At 42.8% G+C, this 20,767-nt stretch overlaps 1 long non-coding RNA gene across 4 annotated transcripts in view; it reads left to right on the top strand.

Moving 5' to 3' along the window:
* The window catches only part of LOC102162623, a 52,690-nt gene that overhangs the window by 2,402 nt on the left and 29,521 nt on the right, over nt 1–20,767 (top strand). For 2 of the 4 annotated variants that reach the window (XR_002340246.1, XR_001301078.2), the window contains exon 2: nt 153–227. This is a non-coding gene — a long non-coding RNA (uncharacterized LOC102162623). Of the gene's footprint in view, nt 1–152; nt 228–1,655; nt 1,894–9,600; nt 10,250–20,767 lie in introns of those variants that run through there. The other 2 variants (XR_001301087.2, XR_002340247.1) reach the window with 2 other exon arrangements.

Below are 20,767 nucleotides of genomic sequence, written 5' to 3'. Positions count from 1 at the left end.
ACGGATTGAGAACACGTGTTATCCTTCAAAGCAGCAGGAATTGGTGCCACTGATCAGTTTCTCCTGTGCAGGTTCTGCCTCTTCACGACCGCCCTGTGTGCCTTCCCTTGCCCTGGGAACTCAGAATTCTATTTCTTCTCTTTGAATTCCAGAGAGAAGACCTGATGGGTTCAGCGAATTACCATCTCGTGAGTGAGGAGCTCATGCTGAAGCCGTAGACTGGGCAGGTAAGCCTCTGCTGGCCCTGACCTCCTGCTGGCTGGTCATGGCAGTTACTGGCGGTTGTTTGAAGCCTGAATTGTTGGCTCTTGGGAATTGTATTGTGGGAGGCCGTTTCTAAGTCCAGTGACATCTGATTTCTAGTTGGAATGAATTCCTAGAGGTAATATACAAAACTTCTAAAAAGTCTGTTTAGTTAGACGAAGAGTGAAAACCACTACCGTGCTTGTTTTTTGCTAAAAAGACATTTGTGAAATTATTTTACCTTTGTTATACATGAAAGGGTGCCCCTGAATGAAAGGAGGCATGAAGGCATTTTGTTGTTTTGTTGTTCATTTTAAATACTTGATAAAGGAAAACTAGAAAAGAACTAGACTCGGAGTTCCCATCATGGCTCAGCGGAAACAAATCTGACTAGCATCCATGAGGACACAGGTTCGATCCCTGGCCTCTCTCAGTGGGTTAAGGATCCGGCGTTGCCGTGAGCTGTGGTGTGGGTCGCAAATGTGGCTCAGATCCCACGTTGCTGGGGCTGTGGTGTAGGCCGGCGACTGCAGCTCCGGTTCAACCCCTAGCCTGGAAACCTCCATATGCCGTGGGTGCGGCCTTAAAAAGACAAACCAAAAAACAAAAAAAAACACAAACCCCAAAATAAACTAGACTCATCTTAATCTTGACATAAGCCACATCAGACTGATCTCTTGTGCCTCCCAATGGGTATTGTCAAAAAATCAAACAATGCAACTTTGGGGAAGCCGCCCGAGGTCACTGACTACCAAGGTCTTGTGAATGAGAGCAGGGTGTGCTCCGCAGGGCCTTGGTGGGCTCTTCTCAGCATCCTGCCATGAGGCCACTCTGGGGAAGGCCTGTCTTTCACTCTGGGATGAAAGAAGGTCCTCTCCTGAGGCCAGGGCGCAGTCTGGCCCAAAGCCTGAGGCGTGGCGATGTTTCGTGGCGATTGCTCCTGGAAGTGGGAAGTGGAGAGAGCCGGCCCTGAGTCCACGGAGTGGGCCACGCCTGAGGGAAGAGGTTGGCTTGGCAAGGAGCTGTGGGGACAGGTCTAGGCCTCTGCAGGCGCGGTAGATATTTTCAGTGTCTGGGCTTGAATTGTTAACGACCTGGGTCCTCGGACTCTTTAATCAGTAGACACTGATAAGAGGCTGGATGAGAAATGCAGGCAAGGCTTTACTGGGACTCGTGGAGGGAGAGGAAGTCACAGATGCCCTTGCTGGCTCTCCAAGAGGGAGTGAATTGGTTCCTTTTGTGGGCGAAGGTGGGAGGGTCGGTGGGTTGGCCTGGAGGGACTCGATTGTCCCGGCCACCTCCTTGGAGGTGCTGTGTGCAGGGATTGTGCGCATCGTCCTGACACGTAGCGGTTGGGGTTGGCCTTTTTGTGTCTGGGTGTTGATGATTTGCCCCACTTGTTCCCTGTGCAGGTAATTCCGGTCCCTTAAGAGTTTGTCTTGTCCAAGGAGACCTTGGTCTGGGTGCAAGCACTGCAGTCAAGGGTCCCAGCCTGTCTCAGATGTGTCCTCCACAAGAGGATCAAGTCCTGACCCTCTCAGAATATCATCTTACTTGGAAATACAGCTGTTGCTGCTAGAACCTGTTAAGACGAGGCCTTACGGGAGAGTAGGCTGGGCCCTGATCGATAATGACGGGTTTCCTTAGAACACACACAAACACACACACACACACACACACACACACACACACACACGATCATATAAGGACAGAGGTGGAGATTGGAGTGCTGCTTCCACAAGCCAAGGAACACTAGGGCCACCAGAAGCTGGGAGGGGCAGAGGAGGACCCTGCCCTGGAGACTTCAGGGGGAGTGTGCCCTGCTTCCCTTTGGAGGGAGGATTTTGGACTTGTGGCCACCAGAACTGTGAGAAATTTACGTTTTTGTTTTTTTTTTTTGAGTTACTCAGTGTGTGTTAACAGCAGCCTTAGAAAAGGAACCATCAGCTGTCCTCAAATTGTCAGTAAAGTGTCATTTAAAGTTTGAATCTAGGAGTTCCCATCATGGCTCAGCAGCAATGAATCTGACTAGCATCCATGAGGACGCAGATTTGGTCCCTGGCCTTGCTCAGTGGGTTAAGGATCCAGCATTGCTGTGACTGTGGTGTAGGCTGGCAGTTACAGCTCCAATTAGACCTCTAGCCTGGGAAACGCCATATGCCATGGGTGTGGCGCTAAAAAGACAAAAAATAAAAATTAAAAAAATAAAGTTTGAATCTAGTTTCTGCTAGGCTGTGGATGAATTTGGCTGCCTTCCTAGCAGCCCAAGCTAGAGTGTGCCTGCTTGGGGGCTCAGCAGCAGAGCGGAGGGGGTCCTGGGGGTCTCTGGCAGAGTCATCACGCATGGTGGCTAGAGCAGAACACCTGTGCCTAAGAGCCTGCGCAGCAGCACCTGGCGGGGGGTGGGGTGCTCGTGGAAAGCCAGGAGGCCACGTCCTTGCATTAAAACAGGCGATGGCTGTGCCAGTCAGTTGGATTACATATGCTCTTCACATGTGCCTCAGATGTGGCATTTAGTCACAGTGTCATTAAGCCACTGAAAATTATAATTACCATTTGAGGGACATACTCAGCATTGGTTCCTCCTCCTACATGAAGAGTTCTCAGTGCTGGGTTTTATCCAGCATGTTGGGATCCAGGGAGTTTCTTTAAAGAAAAGAACTTGTGATCCTTTAACATTTTTATTTTAAAAACAATTGAGCCCTGCTAATATGTACTATATGGATTGACTGTGACCCCTTCGTGGCCCGGGGCATGTCATGACTGGAACGAGAGGTGTCCTGGGGCTTCCACACCAGGGAGGGGCGGGCAGTGATGTCCTCGCTGCTTAGTGTTCAGAATGTTGGAATGTATGGCTCTTTGCGTGTCTGGTTCTGAGGGATTACAGCATGTATTACCTAAGTTCTGCTACGCTGACTCTTACAAAGGGTCATGAGTCTTAGATTTCCGTCAAAGAAAGTGTGAATTCATGATGAGAATAAAAACGCAGTATTAGCACACACTTAGAAAAATAGAACTGCCACCTCTTCTTGTCTGCGCTCTTTGGCAGCTGCATTAAAGGTAAACAGGATGACTTAATCATATCTTACAAGAAAATGACCCACATTTTTTACGACAAGTAAAACTGATGAGCATTTAAAATACAGATTCAGGAGTTCCTGTCATGGCTCCACTGACGAATTCGACTAGGAACCATGAGGTTGCAAGTTTGATCCCTGGCCTCACTCAGTAGGTTAAGGATCTGGCGTTGCCATGAGCTGTGGTGAAGGTCGCAGATGGGGCTCGGAAATGGTGTGGCTGTGGCTGTGGCGCGAGCCGGTGGCGACAGCTCTGCTTCGACCCCTAGCCTGGGAACGTCCATATGCCGCAGGTGCGGCCCTAGAAAAGACAAAAAAATAAATAAATAAAATATGGATTCAGGAGTTCCTGCTGTGGTGCAGTGGTATAGAGCACAGGGTTCCATCCCCAACCTGGCCCAGTGGGCTCGGATCCAGTGTTTCCACAGCTGCGACATGGGCCTGCAACTGTGGCTTGTTTCTGATCCCTGGCCTGGTGCTGTGGGGCGGCCAAAAATGGGGGGATAAAAAATGGATTCAGATCCACTATCGTTAATGATGACTAAGTGTAATTACATTTTGATATTAGCCAGTAATATAGTGAAATATCACTTAACAAATAGTGAGGTGTTTAAAAAGTAAGCATCCAAAACACCAAGGCAGATTTTATAAATTTTTCTGCAACTGTTTTTTCCTTTGGAAAATTTCAATCTTACGTAAAAGTAGAGAGATTAGTACAATGAACCCCAGGCCCATCACCTATTTCATTTAGTATTTACTAGGTCACAGACAATTCTGTTTCCTGCTACCCATTTCCTCACCCACACGTGGATTATATTTGTCTATTTTTATTTTGCCTTTTAGGGCCACACCTGCGGCATATGGAGGTTCTCAGGCTAGGGGTCCAGTTGGAGCTACAGCTACCAGCCTTCGCCACAGTAATGCTGGATCCAAGCCTCAACTGTGACCTACACTATAGCTCATGGCAACACCGGATCCTTAACCCACTGAGCGAGGCTGGGGATCAAACCCAAAACCTCATGGTTCCTCATTGGATTCGTTTCTGCTGCGCCACAACAGGAACTCCACACATAGATTATTTTGAAGTAAATCCTAGACACTATACCATTCATAAGTTATTCAGCATTTTCTTTGAAAGATGACTCTTTTTAAAGAATACAACTTGCCATTTTTATACTGAAAAGAAAACTAAGGCATCCTTAATACCACATGTATTCAGACTATTCAAATGTCTCTTAATGCTTCATAATTTTCTTGCACAGTTTGTTTATTCAAGTCAGAATTGAAATAGAGTTGGGAATTCCCTGGTGGCCTAGCAGTTAAGGATCCAGTGATGTCACTGCTGTTGCTGGGGTCACTGCTGTGGCATAGGTTCAATCCTTGGTCCAGGAATTTCTGCATGTCAGGGCATGCCCCCCCACCCAAAGAAAAAGGAATCTAAATAGAGTCTGCTGGTTGCTATATCTCCTAAGTCTTTTTTTTTTTAATAAACTTAATTTTTTTAGAACAGTTTTAGGTGTATAGAAAAATTGGGCAGTGAGGGTAGAGGATTCCCACATGCCTTGGACCCAGTTCCCGCTCCCCCTTTATTAGCATCTCACGTTAGTGTGGTGCTATTTGTTAGACTTACCTAACCACTGTTGATTCATTATTATTAGCTAAAGCTCATATGTTATTCAGATTTTCTCAGTCTCCCCCTAACGTCCTAATGCCATTCACAGCCACATAGTTGGACCTAGAGATTAGAATACTAAGTGAAGTAAGCTAGACAGAGAAACACAAATACATATCACTCGTATATGGAATCTAAAACAATGATAAAAATGACCCTATTTACAAAATAGGAACAGACTTACAGACTTTGAAAACAAACTTAGGGTTACCAGAGGGGAAGGGGGTGAGGGATAAATTAGGAGTTTAGGGTTAAAACATATACATTTCTATATATAGAACAGATAGCTGGAGTTCCTGTCGAGGCGCAGGGGAAATGAATCCGACTAGGAACCGTGAGATTGCCGATCCCTGGCCTCGCTCAGTGGGCTAAGTAAGGATCTGGCATTGCCGTGAGCTGTAGAGTAGGTCACAGACGCGGCTGGGATCCTGGGTTGCTGTGGCTGTGGTGTAGGCCGGCGGCTATAACTCTGATTGGACCCTTAGCCTGGGAACCTCCATATACCGAGAATGCAGCCCTAAAAAGCAAATTAAAAATTAAAAATTGTTGCAATTCTCACTCAAAATAAAAAATTCTGAAAGAATAGCCAACAAGGACCTGCTGTGTGGCATAGGGGACTATAGTCAATATTTTGTAATAACCTAGAATGGAAAAGAGTCTTACAAAGAGTATATTTATGTGTAATTGAATCACTTTCGTGCAGAAGAAATTAACACAACATTGTAAATTTTTCAGTAAAATTTTTAAAGATGTTCCGTTTTCTTCTGGCCTCCATTTTTTTCTGTTGAGAAGCCAGCGTTGTCTTTTTTTTTTTTTTTTTTTTTTTTGTCTTTTGTCCTTTTTTTGGTCTTTTTGTTGTTGTTGTTGTTGCTATTTCTTGGGCCGCTCCCGCGGCATATGGAGGTTCCCAGGCTAGGGGTTGAATCGGAGCTGTAGCCACCGGCCTTTGCCAGAGCCACAGCAACGCAGGATCCGAGCCGCGTCTGCAATCTACACTACAGCTCATGGCAACGCCGGATCGTTAACCCACTGAGCAAGGGCAGGGACCGAACCCGCAACCTCGTGGTTCCTAGTCGGATTCGTTAACCACTGCGCCACGACGGGAACTCCCAGCTGCTGTCTTAATTCCTTTGTCATACGTTCCTACCACCTGTCTGCCTTTATTTTTGGTGTTTAGAGTTTGACTGTGATGTGTTTCTGTGTAGTTTTCTTTGCTTTTACGCTGTTTAAGGTTTACTGAGCTTCTTAGATTTGTGAGTTATTGTTTGTGATCCAATTTGGAAAACTTCCCAGGCAACATTTTTTCAAGTATTTTTTCTGCTCTATATTCCCTCTTCTTTTATTCTGGGACTCCAATTTCACAAATAGTAGTTTGGTAGCTTTCTGCCAGTCACTAAGCTTCTTATTCTTTTCTCTGTTTTTATAACTTCTAGTCTAGTAATTAAAAAAAATTGGATAACATAACATATTTTTAAAGTTTTAGGATTTCCTTTTTTTTTTTTTTTTTTGTAGTTTCCCTCTCTCTCCTGAAATTTTCCCATCTGTACCCAACATACCCCTGTTTTCTGTAGGTTCTTTAATATACATTTCACAGGGTTTGTTTTTTGTTTTGTTTTGTCTTTTAGGGCCACACTGGAGGCATATGGAGGTTCCCAGGCTAGGGGTCGAATTGGAGCTGTAGCCACTGGTCTATGCCACAGCTACAGCAACATGGGATCTGAGCTGTGTCTTCAACCTACACCACAGCTCACAGCAATGCCAGATCCTTAACCCACTGAGTGAGGTCAGGGATCGAACCTGCATCTTCATAGATGCTAGTTGGGTTAGTTAACCACTGAGCCACAATGGGAACTCCATTTCAGTTATTTTTAAATCTTTGTATGCTAGGTGTAATATCTGGGTCTGCTTTTATTGAGTGACTTTTCTCTTGACTATACATCATTTTTTGGGGGGTTTCTTTTCACATCTAGTTATATTTTATAGTGGGCATTACAGATAATCTGTTGTAAAAATTCTGGATTCAGTATCGTCTTTTTTTTTTTTTTTTTTGGTCTTTTTGCCTTTATGTGAGCCACTCCCGTGGCATATGGAGGTTCCCAGGCTAGGGGTCCAATCGGAGCTGTAGCTGCCAGCCTACACCAGAGCCACAGCAACTCAGGATCCGAGCCACATCTGCAATCTACACCACAGCTCACGGCAACGCCGGATCGTTAACCCACTGAGCAAGGGCAGGGACCGAACCCGCAACCTCATGGTTCCTAGTCAGATTCGTTAACCACTGCACCACGACAGGAACTCCCAGTATCTTCTTTTGAAGCCTGTTGGGTTTTGCTTTGAGTTAATATTTGTATTTTTTTTTAAATTTAAAAAAATTTTTAAAAATTTTTAATTTTTTATTTTTTTTAGAGTTTAAAGGCTCATTGGCATTTATTTGTTAAACATCGATTCTGGAGTTCCCGTCGTGGCACAGTGGTTAACGAATCCGACTAGGAACCATGAGGTTGCGGGTTCGGTCCCTGCCCTTGCTCAGTGGGTTAACGATCCGGCGTTGCCGTGAGCTGTGGTGTAGGTTGCAGACGCGGCTCGGATCCCGTGTTGCTGTGGCTCTGGCGTAGGCCAGTGGCTGCGGCTCCGATTCCACCCCTAGGCTGGGAACCTCCTTATGCCGCTGGAGTGGCCCAAAGAAATAGCAAAAAGACAAAAAAAAACCAAAAAAACAAAAAAAAAAAAAACACCAAAGAAACATCGATTCTCATCACACCCACGAGGTAGTAGAGGAGGTGTTGCCAGTCCCCTTTTACTTATTTTTTTTTTTCATTTTTTTTATTGCTCAAATGAATTTATCACATCTGTAGTTGTATAATGATCATAACAATCTGACTTCACAGGATTTCCATCCCACAGCCCAGGCACATCCCCCCACCCCCCAGAGTTAATATTTGTATGTGGTGAAAGATATGGATCAAAGTTTTTTTAATTTTTTTTACACATGAATATCCAGTTGTTCTAGCACCATACATTGAAAAGACTCTCCTTTCTCCAGTGAATTGCTTTTGCATTTTTGTCAAAATTCAGTCACCCGGGGTTCCTGTTGTGGTGCAGCAGAAACAAATCTGACAAGGAACCATGAGGTTGCAGGTTCGATCCTTGGCCTCACTCAGTGGGTTAAGGATCCGGCATTGCCATGAGCTGTGGTGCAGATTGCAGATGCGGCTTGGATCTAGCATTGCTGTGGCTGTGGTGTAGCCCGGCAGCTGTAGCTCCAGTTCGACCCCTAGCCTGGGAACCTCCATATGCCTTGGGTGTGGCCCTAAAAAGCAAAAAGAAAAAGAAAAAATTTAATTATCTATGTAAATGTGGGTCTATTTCTGGACGCTTTTCTCTTGTGCTGAGGTATTTGTCTGTATTACATCAGCGCTTTATTGCCTTGATTATTGTGGCTTTACTGTCTCGACCTGAGGTAATTTTCTCCCTCTAACCTTGTTCGTCTTTGTGTTCTTCACCTTTGCTTTTGCATATGCAGTTTAGAGTCAGCTTCTAAGTTTCTCAAAAAGACCTGCTGCGATTTTGATTGGCATTGTTTTGAATCGATCGTCAATTTTGGGAGGAATTACGTTTTAGCAATATTGAGTCCTCTGACCTATGAGCAAGGTTTATCACTCCTTTTATTGAGGGCTTCATTAATGTCTCAGCAGTATTTAGTATTTTCAGTGTATGGACTATACATGTCTTTTAGCAGATTTACTCTGTATTTCATATTTTGATGCTATTAAAAATGGGATTTACAATTTTCTGTTTTTAAGAGCTTGTTGCTCATGTAGAGAAATACAATTGATTTTTGACTATGGATTTCTTATCATAAAACACTGCTTAGCCCACTAGTTTTTTACTGTAGATTTTTACAGTAAATCTGCCGATTTACTGTAGAGTCTATTGGCTTTTCTACAGAAATAATCATGAAGTTTTTACTTATTTCTTTTTATTTTGGCTGCTTTACATAATTTTCTTGCCTTATTGCACTAGGATGCTGAATAGAAGTGGTGAGAACAGACATCCTTGGCCTTGATCTTGGGGTGTAAGCAGTGTAAATATCACCATTAAGTGTGGTTTTTATTTGCTTGAGGACAAGATACAGTTGGTTCAGACTCTCATACCTTAGCAAGAGATGTTTATCTTTTAAATCATTATGAAAAAAAGAGACATTGACTGGTCTGTCAATTTAATTCCAAAAATGGCCCATCAACAAGGCAAAGAATTCAGTTTCAAATTCCTATTCTTCTTCCTAAAATTTGCACAGCCCTGGGCAGGCTCTGCCAGGGCCATGTGCCTCCCAGGCCCACCAGAGGGCTGGGTGAGCTAGCGCTTGAGGAGACTTAGCTTGCCAGCTTGTCCCTTCACCTTGCTTCCCTTCTTTCCTTTTTTGGGATTGGATTAGATGCTTGATTCTGTCCTCAGTATATGATAAGGCTCTGAAGATGAAGTTTCCTCCTAACCTGGTTTCCAGATTCTTCTATGATATTTACTTTTCCCTGAATTCTTTCATGATAGCAGTTCATTTCTTGTTACTTGTTCTTTAATGTGGTTTTTGTTAAAACTTTCATTTCCAAGGAAAGGCCAACTTTCCTTTGATTTTGATGGAAGAAAGACTAGCTACCTAAGTCTTGAAATTCAAGCGAGTCAACCAAAACAGAAACATCAAAGGAGTATCGAATGCGTCCCTGAACTCAAAAGGGTTCCCATCGCAGAACCTCTGAAGCTTGGGAGGGCTCTCACCATTCAACCGTGAAGGAGGTAGCCCAGAAGAAAAGAAAACCAGCTACAGTAGTTAAGAGGAGAGAGGAGCAGCCAGACAAACCAGTGGAAAGCTTTAGAGGCAGCTCTTGGCTGGAGAAGGAAAGAAAGGCCTCATCTCCGTGTGCTGTGCAGGGGTCTTCCCTGGACTCGGCAGAGCCAGGCTTGGTTCCTAAGTCCCCTTCGTTGGGTGGACGTCAACAAGAGCAGGGTCAAAGAGGAAGCCTACAGGATGGGCTGGACATTGAAAAAAAAAAAAATGGTGATGTGCCCAGATAAACTATTTCCAGAAGAGGCCAGCTTGAATTTATCATGTGTAAGACAATTTGGCTATGAACTTCTTTCCAAGAGAATTGCAGTTTTTAAGATTAATAAAGCATAAAATTAGCCAGCTGGAAGTCGTTCAACAAAATTTCTCCCTTAGTTATATACTAAACAGTGAAAATAAACAGGAGAATTTGGGGAATATGTTTTGTGTCCTGGTTGAACAATGGATTGCTTGGCAGAGCTTAATAGTACCTAAATTCTGAACTGAAGTGTCCCATCCTCATTGGGAGTATGGCTTTGTCTCGGTGTTGGCTGGACTGTAGAAGCTCACTAGTAATTGGAGCTGATGTTCGATAAAAGTCATGACGTTGGTGCACTGAGTCTGTATGGAGAGTTTTATTTCCCACTCTACTGAGCAGAACAGGCAGGGCGCTCGCTGGTTGGTATACAGCTGCTCTCTGGGGAGATGTTGGAAGGCTTTTCATGCCCATAGGGCCCTGCCGGGGGTTTCTTCCTGCCCAGGCCAGCCTGGTCTGTGTGATGTGACTGCAGCTCTGGCCCAGGCCTGACCCGAGGGTGGCCTGCTCAAAGCCCAGCTCAGAAGGGTGACCTGAGTTGTGTGATTGGCTCAGTGGTCCGTGCCGCTTGGAGCTTGAGTGTAAGATCCATCAGTCAGCGGTCGGAAGAAGGGTAGAAGCTGAAAGAAAGCAGGGAAGCAGGAGCCAGCAGCGAGGGTGCAACAGGCAGACACAGGGTCTAACGTGTGGGGGGCTGCGGAACCTGAGTGGGGGAGCAGCGGCTGTGCAGGGGGGAGGTCTCAGCCTCACCTTTCTGTGCAGCCTGTCACTGAGGTGATCAACCTGCAGCTTTTTCTTAGGAGCCAGGTCACTAAGTAAAGGCTTTGCTTATTTCACTGGCCATTTCTCAGGCGTGGCTCTGGTGGCACTGAGTGAGCTTGGTACAGAGCTAGCTGTTGTCAGTATTTAGGCAGAATGCATCCCAAGGGAGAGGTGGATGGGCCAGCCAGTAATGCATCGAGAAAAATATTAGGGGGTTGGATACTTCAATTCTGTAACATTGGGAGTTCTTGTTGTGGCGCAGCAGAAATGAATCTGACTAGGAACCATGAGGTTGTGGGTTCAATCCCTGGTCTTGCTCAGTGGGTTAAGGATCCGGCATTGCTGTGAGCTGTGGTCACAGATCCTGTGTTGTTGTGACTGTGGCGTCGGCCGGCAGCTGTAGCTCCAATTCAACCCCAGCCTGGGAACTTCCACATGCCGTGGGTGCGGCCCTAAAAAGCAAAATAAATAAATAAATAAAAAGAAAAAAAAAATCTGTAACATTGGAGGGTATATCTTAGAAATTATGGTAATTCATTTTCAAATTTTGGATTATGTAAGTAGATTTCCACCAAACAAGAATTATTGATTATGATTATTGTCAATATTTTGTAATTTTTAGTTGTGGAGGTTCCCCCCGCCCTGCCGCTCATGAGCCCCCTTCCCCATTTAAATAATGGTTGCAAATAGGACAGTTAGCAGAGGCAGTCAAAACTACTCCCTAGTACTGACTAGAGCCGTACAACTAAAGGCTTACCTCAGATTCAGGCTTTTTCACAGGTAAGCCTGTCGTAGTCCGTTTGGGCTGCTATGACAAAGTGCCATAGGCTGGGCAGCTCGTGAGCAGGGGAAATGTATTTCTTATAGTTCTGGAGGTTGGAAGTCTGAGGTCAGGCACCCTCTTCTGCTCAGCAGATTTCTTGTATATACTCACATGGTGGAAGAAATAATAAGAATTTAAAAAAACCTCTTGAAATTCCATTATCCAGAGGTAACCACTATTAACTTTTTGGTATAATGTATTTCTAGCCTTTTTTTATAATCACACAGCTATGTATTTCTAGCCTACAGAAATGAAATCCTACTGTCCGCCCCACTTTATGCCATCTCTCTTTGGCAAACATGCATCCATCTCCAGCATCATTTAGACTGTCTGTGTAGTATTCCATTGCATGCCTCTGTCATGCTCTACGATAATTGCAGTGCATGGAGCTTTTACTTGGTTCCAGCTGCTTGATATGCATTATTTCAGTCCTCATGCAAATTCTGTGAAGCTGGGTTTGAACAAAAAGAAAATAGGTTTAGGCTTTGGACGTGCTCCAGACTGCATGTGCATTAAGCCGAGCCTGGAATGCCGGGGGTCTGACTCCAGCACCCACACTTTTAACAACTGTGCTTTTGTGTTTTCTTGTGTGCACTCGGGTGGCTTCAGAAAGCCACATGCCAACCATTATTTTGATAAAAACATAACTTTTATTAAACTGGATGAACATTTAAATTTCATAGAACAAGTTTTTAAAGTAAATGCAATCAGATTTTATGCAATAAAGTTTGATGAGATTTGTAAAACTCAATTACAGCTTATACCAATTCTATTCTTGATGAGCTCGCTTGTGTTAATTCCCTCCACTGGTTCCTGTGGGCAGACCTTCCCAGATTCCGGCACCCCGTGGTCCTGAGGCTGCTCCGCCTCACAGCGGCCCTGGCTGAGCTCCTCAGCTGCTGGCAGTGCCTCTCCCTCCCCAGGCTTAGCCTAGGCGGGGAGCACTGCCTAGGAGACCGAAGGACGCGGGGTGCCATGCCGGGGGCCCTGCTCTGGGTGGCCCTCTGCCCTGCTCCACCCCTGCCTTTCCGTCGTGGGGCCGACAGTCCCAGGTTAGAGAACGCCCTTCCTACATCGCACAGGGCTGCCTCTGCCCCTGCCCTTCCCCAGCAGGAACGCAGGCATTTCCGCCTCGCAGAAGAGCACAGCTCCTTTCCTCACTAAGGTTATTTCCAGCAGCTGCCAGCTGGGTGTAACTTAAACCCGACACAGTACTTTGGGTTTCATCAGCTGGTAAAGGCTGACTTCCAATACGGTTAGGCTGTCATGCTGAGCGAGCGTGGCGGCTGTTTTCCAGTTTGATTCAGATGATCTCTGAGAAATGACCAATTTAATCCCAACTTCCTGGGTTGATGCTTGGATGGACTCTCATCTAGGTTCCTAAATACGTTCCGTTAGCTGGTAGAAACCCAGGAACTGTATCGAGAAGGGGGCAAACTGGTTCTAGTCTCTTCTGGAACCCGTATACACTTAAAAATTGGTGATCCTCAAACAAGAGCACAGGTAACCCTAGGAGGATGCAAAAGCTTTCTAAGAGACAAGAGTAGATAAAGTTTCTAGGAGTTCCTGTCGTGGCTCAATGGAAACGAATCTGACTAGCATCCATGAGGACACAGGTTCGATCCCTGGCCTTGCTCAGTGGATCAAGGATGCGGCGTTGCCATGAGCTGTGGTGTAGGTACAGACGTAGCTCGTGATCGGACCCCTAGCCTGGGAACCTCCGTGTGCCGAGGGTGTAGCCCAAAAAAGTAAAAGAAGAAAAGAGAATCAACTTCTAGATTTTCAGCTTCTAGATTTTATGCTGTATCCTTGATGGATCTGCCCAGGGGAATATACCTGAGTTCACTGTTGCTCTTTTCCTGCTTTACAAAAGAAAAGTCCCCTTCACCCATCCTGAACCTCACCAGGTTGCCTTGTGTCAGGCGTATGAACACTGGGCACCAAATAAAGAGGAAGGACCTTGATTGATGAGTGGAAATGTCGTAACCCTAGTGTTCCCTGCATTCTTCCTTCTCGTACTCGTGCATGTCAAGGTTGAAGCCTGCCGTTAGAAGGGAGGTATTTTGGCCTCAGTTGAGATATTCAGAAATAGGATAGAAAGGGTGGAGAGAATGACAATTTGCACTTATTCCCCTGGGCTGTTGTCCGTATGTATCAGTTTTGAGGGAGACTTTCATGAGAGCAAAGCAGAGAGAACATTGATAAGAGATAATATGTCTAAAAACCATGTTTTGGACATGCTAAGTTTTTTGAAAGAATTTAAAAGAACATAGTTCTTTTCAACGGCTCTCAATACTCATCTCTTGGCTCTATCGTTAACTAGAAAGAAAAGAACTTTATTTAGCTTTTTAGGGCTGCACCTGAGGCATATGGAGTTTCCCAGGCTAGAGGTCTAATTGGAGCTACAGCTGCCGGCCTACACCACAGCCACAGCAATGCAGGATCCGGGCTGTGTCTGCAACCAACACCACAGCTTAAGGAAATGCCGGATCCTTAACCCACTGAGGGAGGCCAGGGATGAAACTTGCATCCTCATGGATACTAGTCGCGTTTGTTAACTGCTGCGCCGCAATGGGAACTCCAAAAAGAACTTTAAATAGCCAAAGCAGTGTGATAGTTAAGCTGATTCTATTAAATACAGCTGAAAAAATTTCTTAAGCCACCCACCCAAATTTTCAATATACATTGGGTAAGATCCAAGGATAAAACATATTTCCTTAATAGTTGGTGGAATTATTCAAACATAGTACTTAAAACACATTTTATCAAATCATAATGAAATATTTATATGCATTTTAATCATTTCATATTTTAAAATGTTTAAAATTTCCCACCTCCAAAGAGCAAAAAATAGAAATTATGCAAACTGCTGGACCAATTAGTGTTCAGATTATGTGGTCATACTTTTCTCTTTCACTGAATACATAGGAAAAATTTTATCATGACATCTGACAAAGTTATTTCTTTTTTAATATTCTTTTAATTTAAAAAATTTTACATTTTTAAAATTAGAGTTGATTTTCAGTGTTGTGCCAGTTTCTGCTGTACAACAAAGTGATTCAGTCATACATACATATACATTCCTTTTCTCATATTCCATCATGATCCATCCCAAGAGATTGGATATAGTTCCCTTTGCTGTGCTGTAGGACCTCATTGCTTATCCATCCTAAATGTAACAGTTTGCATCCCCCCTCCCCCTTGGTAGCCACAAGTCTATTCTCTATGTGAGTGTGTTTCTGTTTTGTAGATAGGTTCATCTGCGCCATATTTAGATACCACATATAAGTGATATCATACGGTATTTGTCTTTCTCCTTCTGACTTAATATAATAATCTCTAGTTGAATCCATGCAAATGGCATTATTTCATTTTTTATGGCTCAGTAGTATTCTGTTGTATATATGTCCCACGTCTTCCTAATCCATTCATCTGTTGTTTTGGGGTTTTTCTTGTATTTTCTAGGGCCGCACCTGCAGCATATGGAGGTTCCCAGGCTAGGGGTCTAATTGGAACTGTAGCTGCCAGCCTTTGCCAGAGCCACAGCAACACCAGATCTGAGCTGCATCTGCGACCTACACCACAGTTCATGGCAACGCCAGATCCTGAGCAAGGCCAGGGATCGAACCCAAAACCTCATGGTTCCTAATAGGATTCGTTAACCACTGAGCCACGATGGGAACTCCCCATTCATCTGTTGGTAGACATTTAGGTTGTTTCTGTGTCTTGGCTGTTGTGAATAGTGTTGCTGTGAACATACAGGTGTGTGTGTCTTTTTGAATTATAGCTTTGTCTGGATAATATGCCCAGGAGTGGGATTGCTGGATCACATGATAGTGCTATATTTAGTTTTCTGAGGAGCCTCCATACTGTTTTCCATAGTGGTCGTACCAATTTACACTCCCCCCAACAGTTAGGAGGGTTCCCTTTTCTCTAAACCCTCTCCAGCGTTGCTTATTTGTAGACTTATTAATGATGGCCCTTCTGGCTGGTGTGAGGTGATATATAGTTTTGATTTTGCACTTCTGTAATAATTAGTGATGTTGAACTTCTTTTCATGTTCCTTGGCCATTTGTATGTCTTCTTTGGAGAAATGTCTATTTAGGTCTTTTGCCCATTTTTCGATGGGGTTGTTTGGTTTTTGGTTGTTGAGTTGTATGAGTTATTTGTATGTTTTGTTGATTGCATTGTTTGCAGTTATTTTCCTCCCATTCTCTATGTTGTCTTTTTTTTTTTTATTGGTTTCTTTTGCTGTGCAAAGCATGTAAGTTTGATTAGGTCCCATTTGTTTATTTATTTTTATTTCTATTGCCTTGGGAGACTGGCCTAAGAAAATATTTGCATGGTTATATTAGAGAATGTTTTGCCTATGTTCTCTTTTAGAAGTATATGGTGTCATGCCTTATGTTTAAGTCTTTAAGCCATTTTGAGTTTATTTCTGTGCATGGTGTGAGGGGTATTCTAGTTTCATTGATTTACATTCAGCTGTCCAGTTTTCCCAGCACCACTTGCTGAAGAGAGTGTCTTTTTCCCATTTCATAGTCTTGCTTCCTTTGTCCAAGATTAATTGACCATAGGTGTCTGATTTTATTTCTGGGCTCTCTCTTCTGTTCCATTTGTCTGTATGTCTGTTTTTGTACCAGTACCACACAGTCTTGATTACTGTAGCTTTGTAATACTGTCTGAAGTCTATGAGAGTTATGCCTCCTGCTTGGTTTTTTCCCCTCAGGATTGTGTTGGAAATTCAGGGTCTTTTGTGGTTCTGTATAAATTTGGGGAGTTTATTCTAGTTCTGTGAAAAACGTCATGGATAATTTGACAGGGATTGTATTGACTCTATAGACGACTTTGGGTAGTAGGGCCATTTTAACAACATTAATTCTTCTCATCCAGGAGCATGGAATATCTTTCTATTTCTTTGAATCTTCTTTAATTTCCTTGATTCATGTTTTATAGTTCTCAGTATGTAAGTCTTTCACCTTCATAGTCAGGTTTTGGGTGTGATTTTAAAAGGTATTGTGCTTTTATATTCTTTTCTAATATTTCATTGTTAGTGTACAAAAATGCCACTGACGTCTGAATGTTAATCTTGTATTCTGCTACTTTGCTGAATTTGTTGATCAGATTAAGTAGTTTTTATGTGGAATCCTTAGGGTTTTCTATATATGTCATCTGCATGTAATGACAGTTTTATCTCTTTCCTTACCAATTTGGATACCTTTTATTTCTTTTGTTTGTCTGATTGCTGTGACTAGGACTTCTAACACTATGTTGAATAAAAGTAATAAGAGTTGGCATCCTTGTCTTGTTCCAGATTTTGGCGGGAAGGCTTTCAGCTTTTCTCCATTGAGTATTGTATTGGATGTGGGTTTATCATAAATGGCTTTTATTATGTTGAGATATGTTCCCTCTATACTCACTCTGGTTAGAATTTTTATCAGGAATGGACGTTGAATTTTGTCAAATGCTTTTTCTGCATCTATTGAGATGATCATGGGTTTTTGACTTTTATTTTGTCAATATGGTGTATTACATTGATTTTCTGTATGTTGAGCCATCCTTGTGAACTTGGGATGAATCCCACTTGGTTGTGGTGTATGATCTTTTTTATGCGTTGTTGGATTTTGTTTGCTGAAATTTTGTTGAGAATTTTTGCATCTATATTTAACAAAGATATTGGCCTATAGTTTTCTTTTTTGGTAGTATCTTTGATTTTGATATTAGGGTGATGGTTGCTTCATAGAATGTCTTTGGAAGTGTTCCTTCTTCAGTCTTTTGGAAGAGTTTAGGAAGGATGGGTATAAATTCTGCTTTGTATGTTTGGTAGAATTTGCCTGTGAAGCCTGGACTTTTGTATGTAGGAAGTTTTAAAATTACATATTCAATTTCTTTTGTAGTGGTTGGCCTGTTCAAATGATCTATTTCTTCTTGATTCAGTTTTGGTGGGCTCTATGTTTCTAGAAGTTGTCCGTTTCTTCTGGGTTGTCAAATTTGTTGACAAGTAATTGTTCATAGTATTCTCTTATGGTTTTTTGTATTTCTGCAGTATCAGTAATGATTTCTTGTTTTTAATTTTTTGTTTATTTGGGTTCTCTTTTACTTCTTCTTGAGTCTGGCCAGAGGTTTGTCAATTTTGTTTGCCCTTTCAAAGAACCAGCTCTTGGTTTTATTGATTTTTTTTTCTATTGTTTTTTAATGTGTGTCTTTCTGAGCTTTACCATTTCCTTCCTTCTTCTGCCTTTAGGTTTTGTTCGTTCTTTTTCTAATTATTTTAGGTGGTAGGTTACGTTGTTTATTTGAGATTTTTCTTGTTTTGCTTTTTTTCTCCCCCCCTAGGGCCGTGCCAGTGGCATATGCAGGTTCCTAGGCTAGGGGTCAAATTGGAGCTGTAGTTGCCAACCTACACCACACCCACAGCAACACCAGTTCCTTAACCCATTGAGCAAGGCTCGGGATCGAATCTGAGTCCTCATGGATGCTAGTCAGATTTGTTTCTGCTGAGCCACGATTGGAACTCCCAGATTTTTCTTGTTTTTGAGGAAGGGCCTGTATGGCTATGAACTTCCCTTTAAGAACTGCATCCCGTAGATTTTGTATGGTTGTGTTTTCATTGCCGTTTGTCTCAGGTATTTTTAATTTCCTTTTGGATTTCCTCATTGACCCATCGGTTCTTTAGTAGCATGTTGTTTAGTCTCCATGTAGTCAGTTTTTCTCATTTCTTTTCCTGTGGTTGATTTTTAGTTTCATGCCATTATGGTCAGAGAAGATGCTTGAAATAAGTTCTGTACTCTTAAGTTTGTTGAGGTTAGTTTTGTGGCCCAGTATGTGGTTAATCCTTGAAAAGGAACACTGTTCCATGTGCACTTGAAAAGCATATATATTCTGTTTTTTTTTGATGTAATGTCCTGACAATATCAATTAAGTCTGTTCTGTTGTATCATTTAGGATCTCTGTTGCCTTATTGATTTTCTCTCTAGAGGATCTGCTCATTGATGTGAATCAGGTGTTAAAAGCTCCTATTATTGTATTCCCATCAATTTCTCCTTTTATTTGTTATATGTATTTGGGTGCTCCTATATTAGAGGATATTACCTTGTATTGATGAGTATAATCTCTAATCCTTTTACCATTAAATAGTGCCCTTCTTTATCTTTCTTGATGGCTTTTGTATTAAAGTCTATTTTGTCTGATAGGAGGTGTTTGTTTGTTTTTGTTTTTGTTTTGTCTTTTTGCCATTTCTGGGCTGCTCCCGCGGCATATGGAGGTTCCCAGGCTAGGGGTCGAATCAGAGCTGTAGCCCCCGGCCTACGCCAGAGCCACAGCAACGCAGGATCCAAGCCTCGTCTGCAACCTACACCACAGCTCACGGCAATGCTGGATCGTTAACCCACTGAGCAAGAGCAGGGATGGAACCCACAACCTCATGCTTCCTAGTCGGATTCGTTAACCACTTCGCCACGACGGGAACTCCTGTCTGATAGGAGTTTTGCACGCTCCTGTCGTTTTCATACACATGAAATATCTTTTTCTACCTCCTCACTTTCAATTTTTATGTGTCCTTTGCCTTAAGGAGAGTCTCTTGTAGGCAGCAGATTGTAGGCTTTTGGTTTTTTAATCCAGTCTGCCACTCTTTGTCTTTTGATTGGAGCATTCAGTCCATTGACATTTAAGGTAATTACTGATAAATATGTATTTATGCCATTTTAAACCTTGTTTTCCTATTGATTCTGTTTCTCCTTTGTTCTGTTCTTTTTCTTTTTTTTGGTTGGATGGTTTCCTTTTATTTTATGCTTGGGTCCTCTTCTTTGTGATTTTTTGTGAATCTATTGTTTGTTTTTGATTTGCAGTTGCCCTGTTTTTGAAGTATTTATTTAACCCCTTCCTATATCTGCTTGCTTTAGACTGATAATCATATAAGTTTGGACACATTCTAAAAAAAGGTATCTATATTTTCTTACTCTCCTTCCCCACATTTTATGATTTGGATGTCCTTCTATGCATCTAGATGTTTGTACTCTTGCTGTTCTTGTGTTTATCGTTGCTTTCACAAATAGTTTTTTTTTTCTTTTTGATCTGTATTCTGTGTTATTTAAGGGATTACTTTCCAATTGTGGTTTCTTGCATCTTATATTTTCTTTCCTATTTAGAGTAGATCTTTCAATATTTCTTTTAGTATAGGTTTAGTATTGCTATATTCTTTTAGTTTTTGTTTAAGCAATTCTTTATCCTATTTTAAATGATCTTGCTTGGTAGAATAGTCTAGGTTGCAAATGCTTCCCTTTTAGAATTTTTTTTTTCACTTTTTTAGGGCCACACCTGTGGCATAGAGAGGTTCCCAGGCTAGGGGTCTAATTGGAGCTGCAGCTGCCGGCCCATACCACAGCCACACAACATCCAAGCCATGTCTGTGACCTACACCATAGCTCCCAGCCATGGGGGATCCTTAACCCACTGAGCAACGCCAGGGATCAGACCCGCAACCTCATGGTTCCTAGTTGGATTCATTTCCACTGCGCCACAACAGGAACTCCTCCCTTTTAGAATTTTGAATGTATCTTACATACTCTCTTCCATAGCATTTCTATAGAAGAATCCACTGATACCCTTAAGGGGAGGGAGTAGTTGCTTAATAACTAGCTCTTTGTTTTTCTCTTGCTGCCTTTAGAATCCTCTCCTTATCATTTTCATTCTATCTTGGTGTAGGTTTGTTTGGGTTCAGCTTTTTTGGGGGCTTTCTGTGCTTCCTGAATCTGAATATCTTTTTCATTCTTTAGATTTGGAAAGTTTTCAGCTACAGCTTTTTTTTTTTTTTTTTTTTGCCTTTTTGCCTTTTTCTTGAGCCGCTCCCGCGGCATATGGAGGTTCCCAGGCTAGGGGTCCAATTGGAGTCATAGCCGCTGGCCTACGCCAGAGCCACAGCAACGTGGGATCTGAGCTGTGTCTGCGACCTACACCACAGCTCACGCCAACGCCAGATCCTTCACCCACGGAGCAAGGCCAGGGATTGAACCCACAACCTCATGGTTCCTAGTCGGATTTGTTAACCACTGTGCCA

This window comes from Sus scrofa, chromosome 18, assembly GCF_000003025.6.
Source record: "Sus scrofa isolate TJ Tabasco breed Duroc chromosome 18, Sscrofa11.1, whole genome shotgun sequence".
NCBI classification, from domain to species: domain Eukaryota; kingdom Metazoa; phylum Chordata; class Mammalia; order Artiodactyla; family Suidae; genus Sus; species Sus scrofa.
This window is presented reverse-complemented; position numbering and strand designations above follow the sequence as displayed.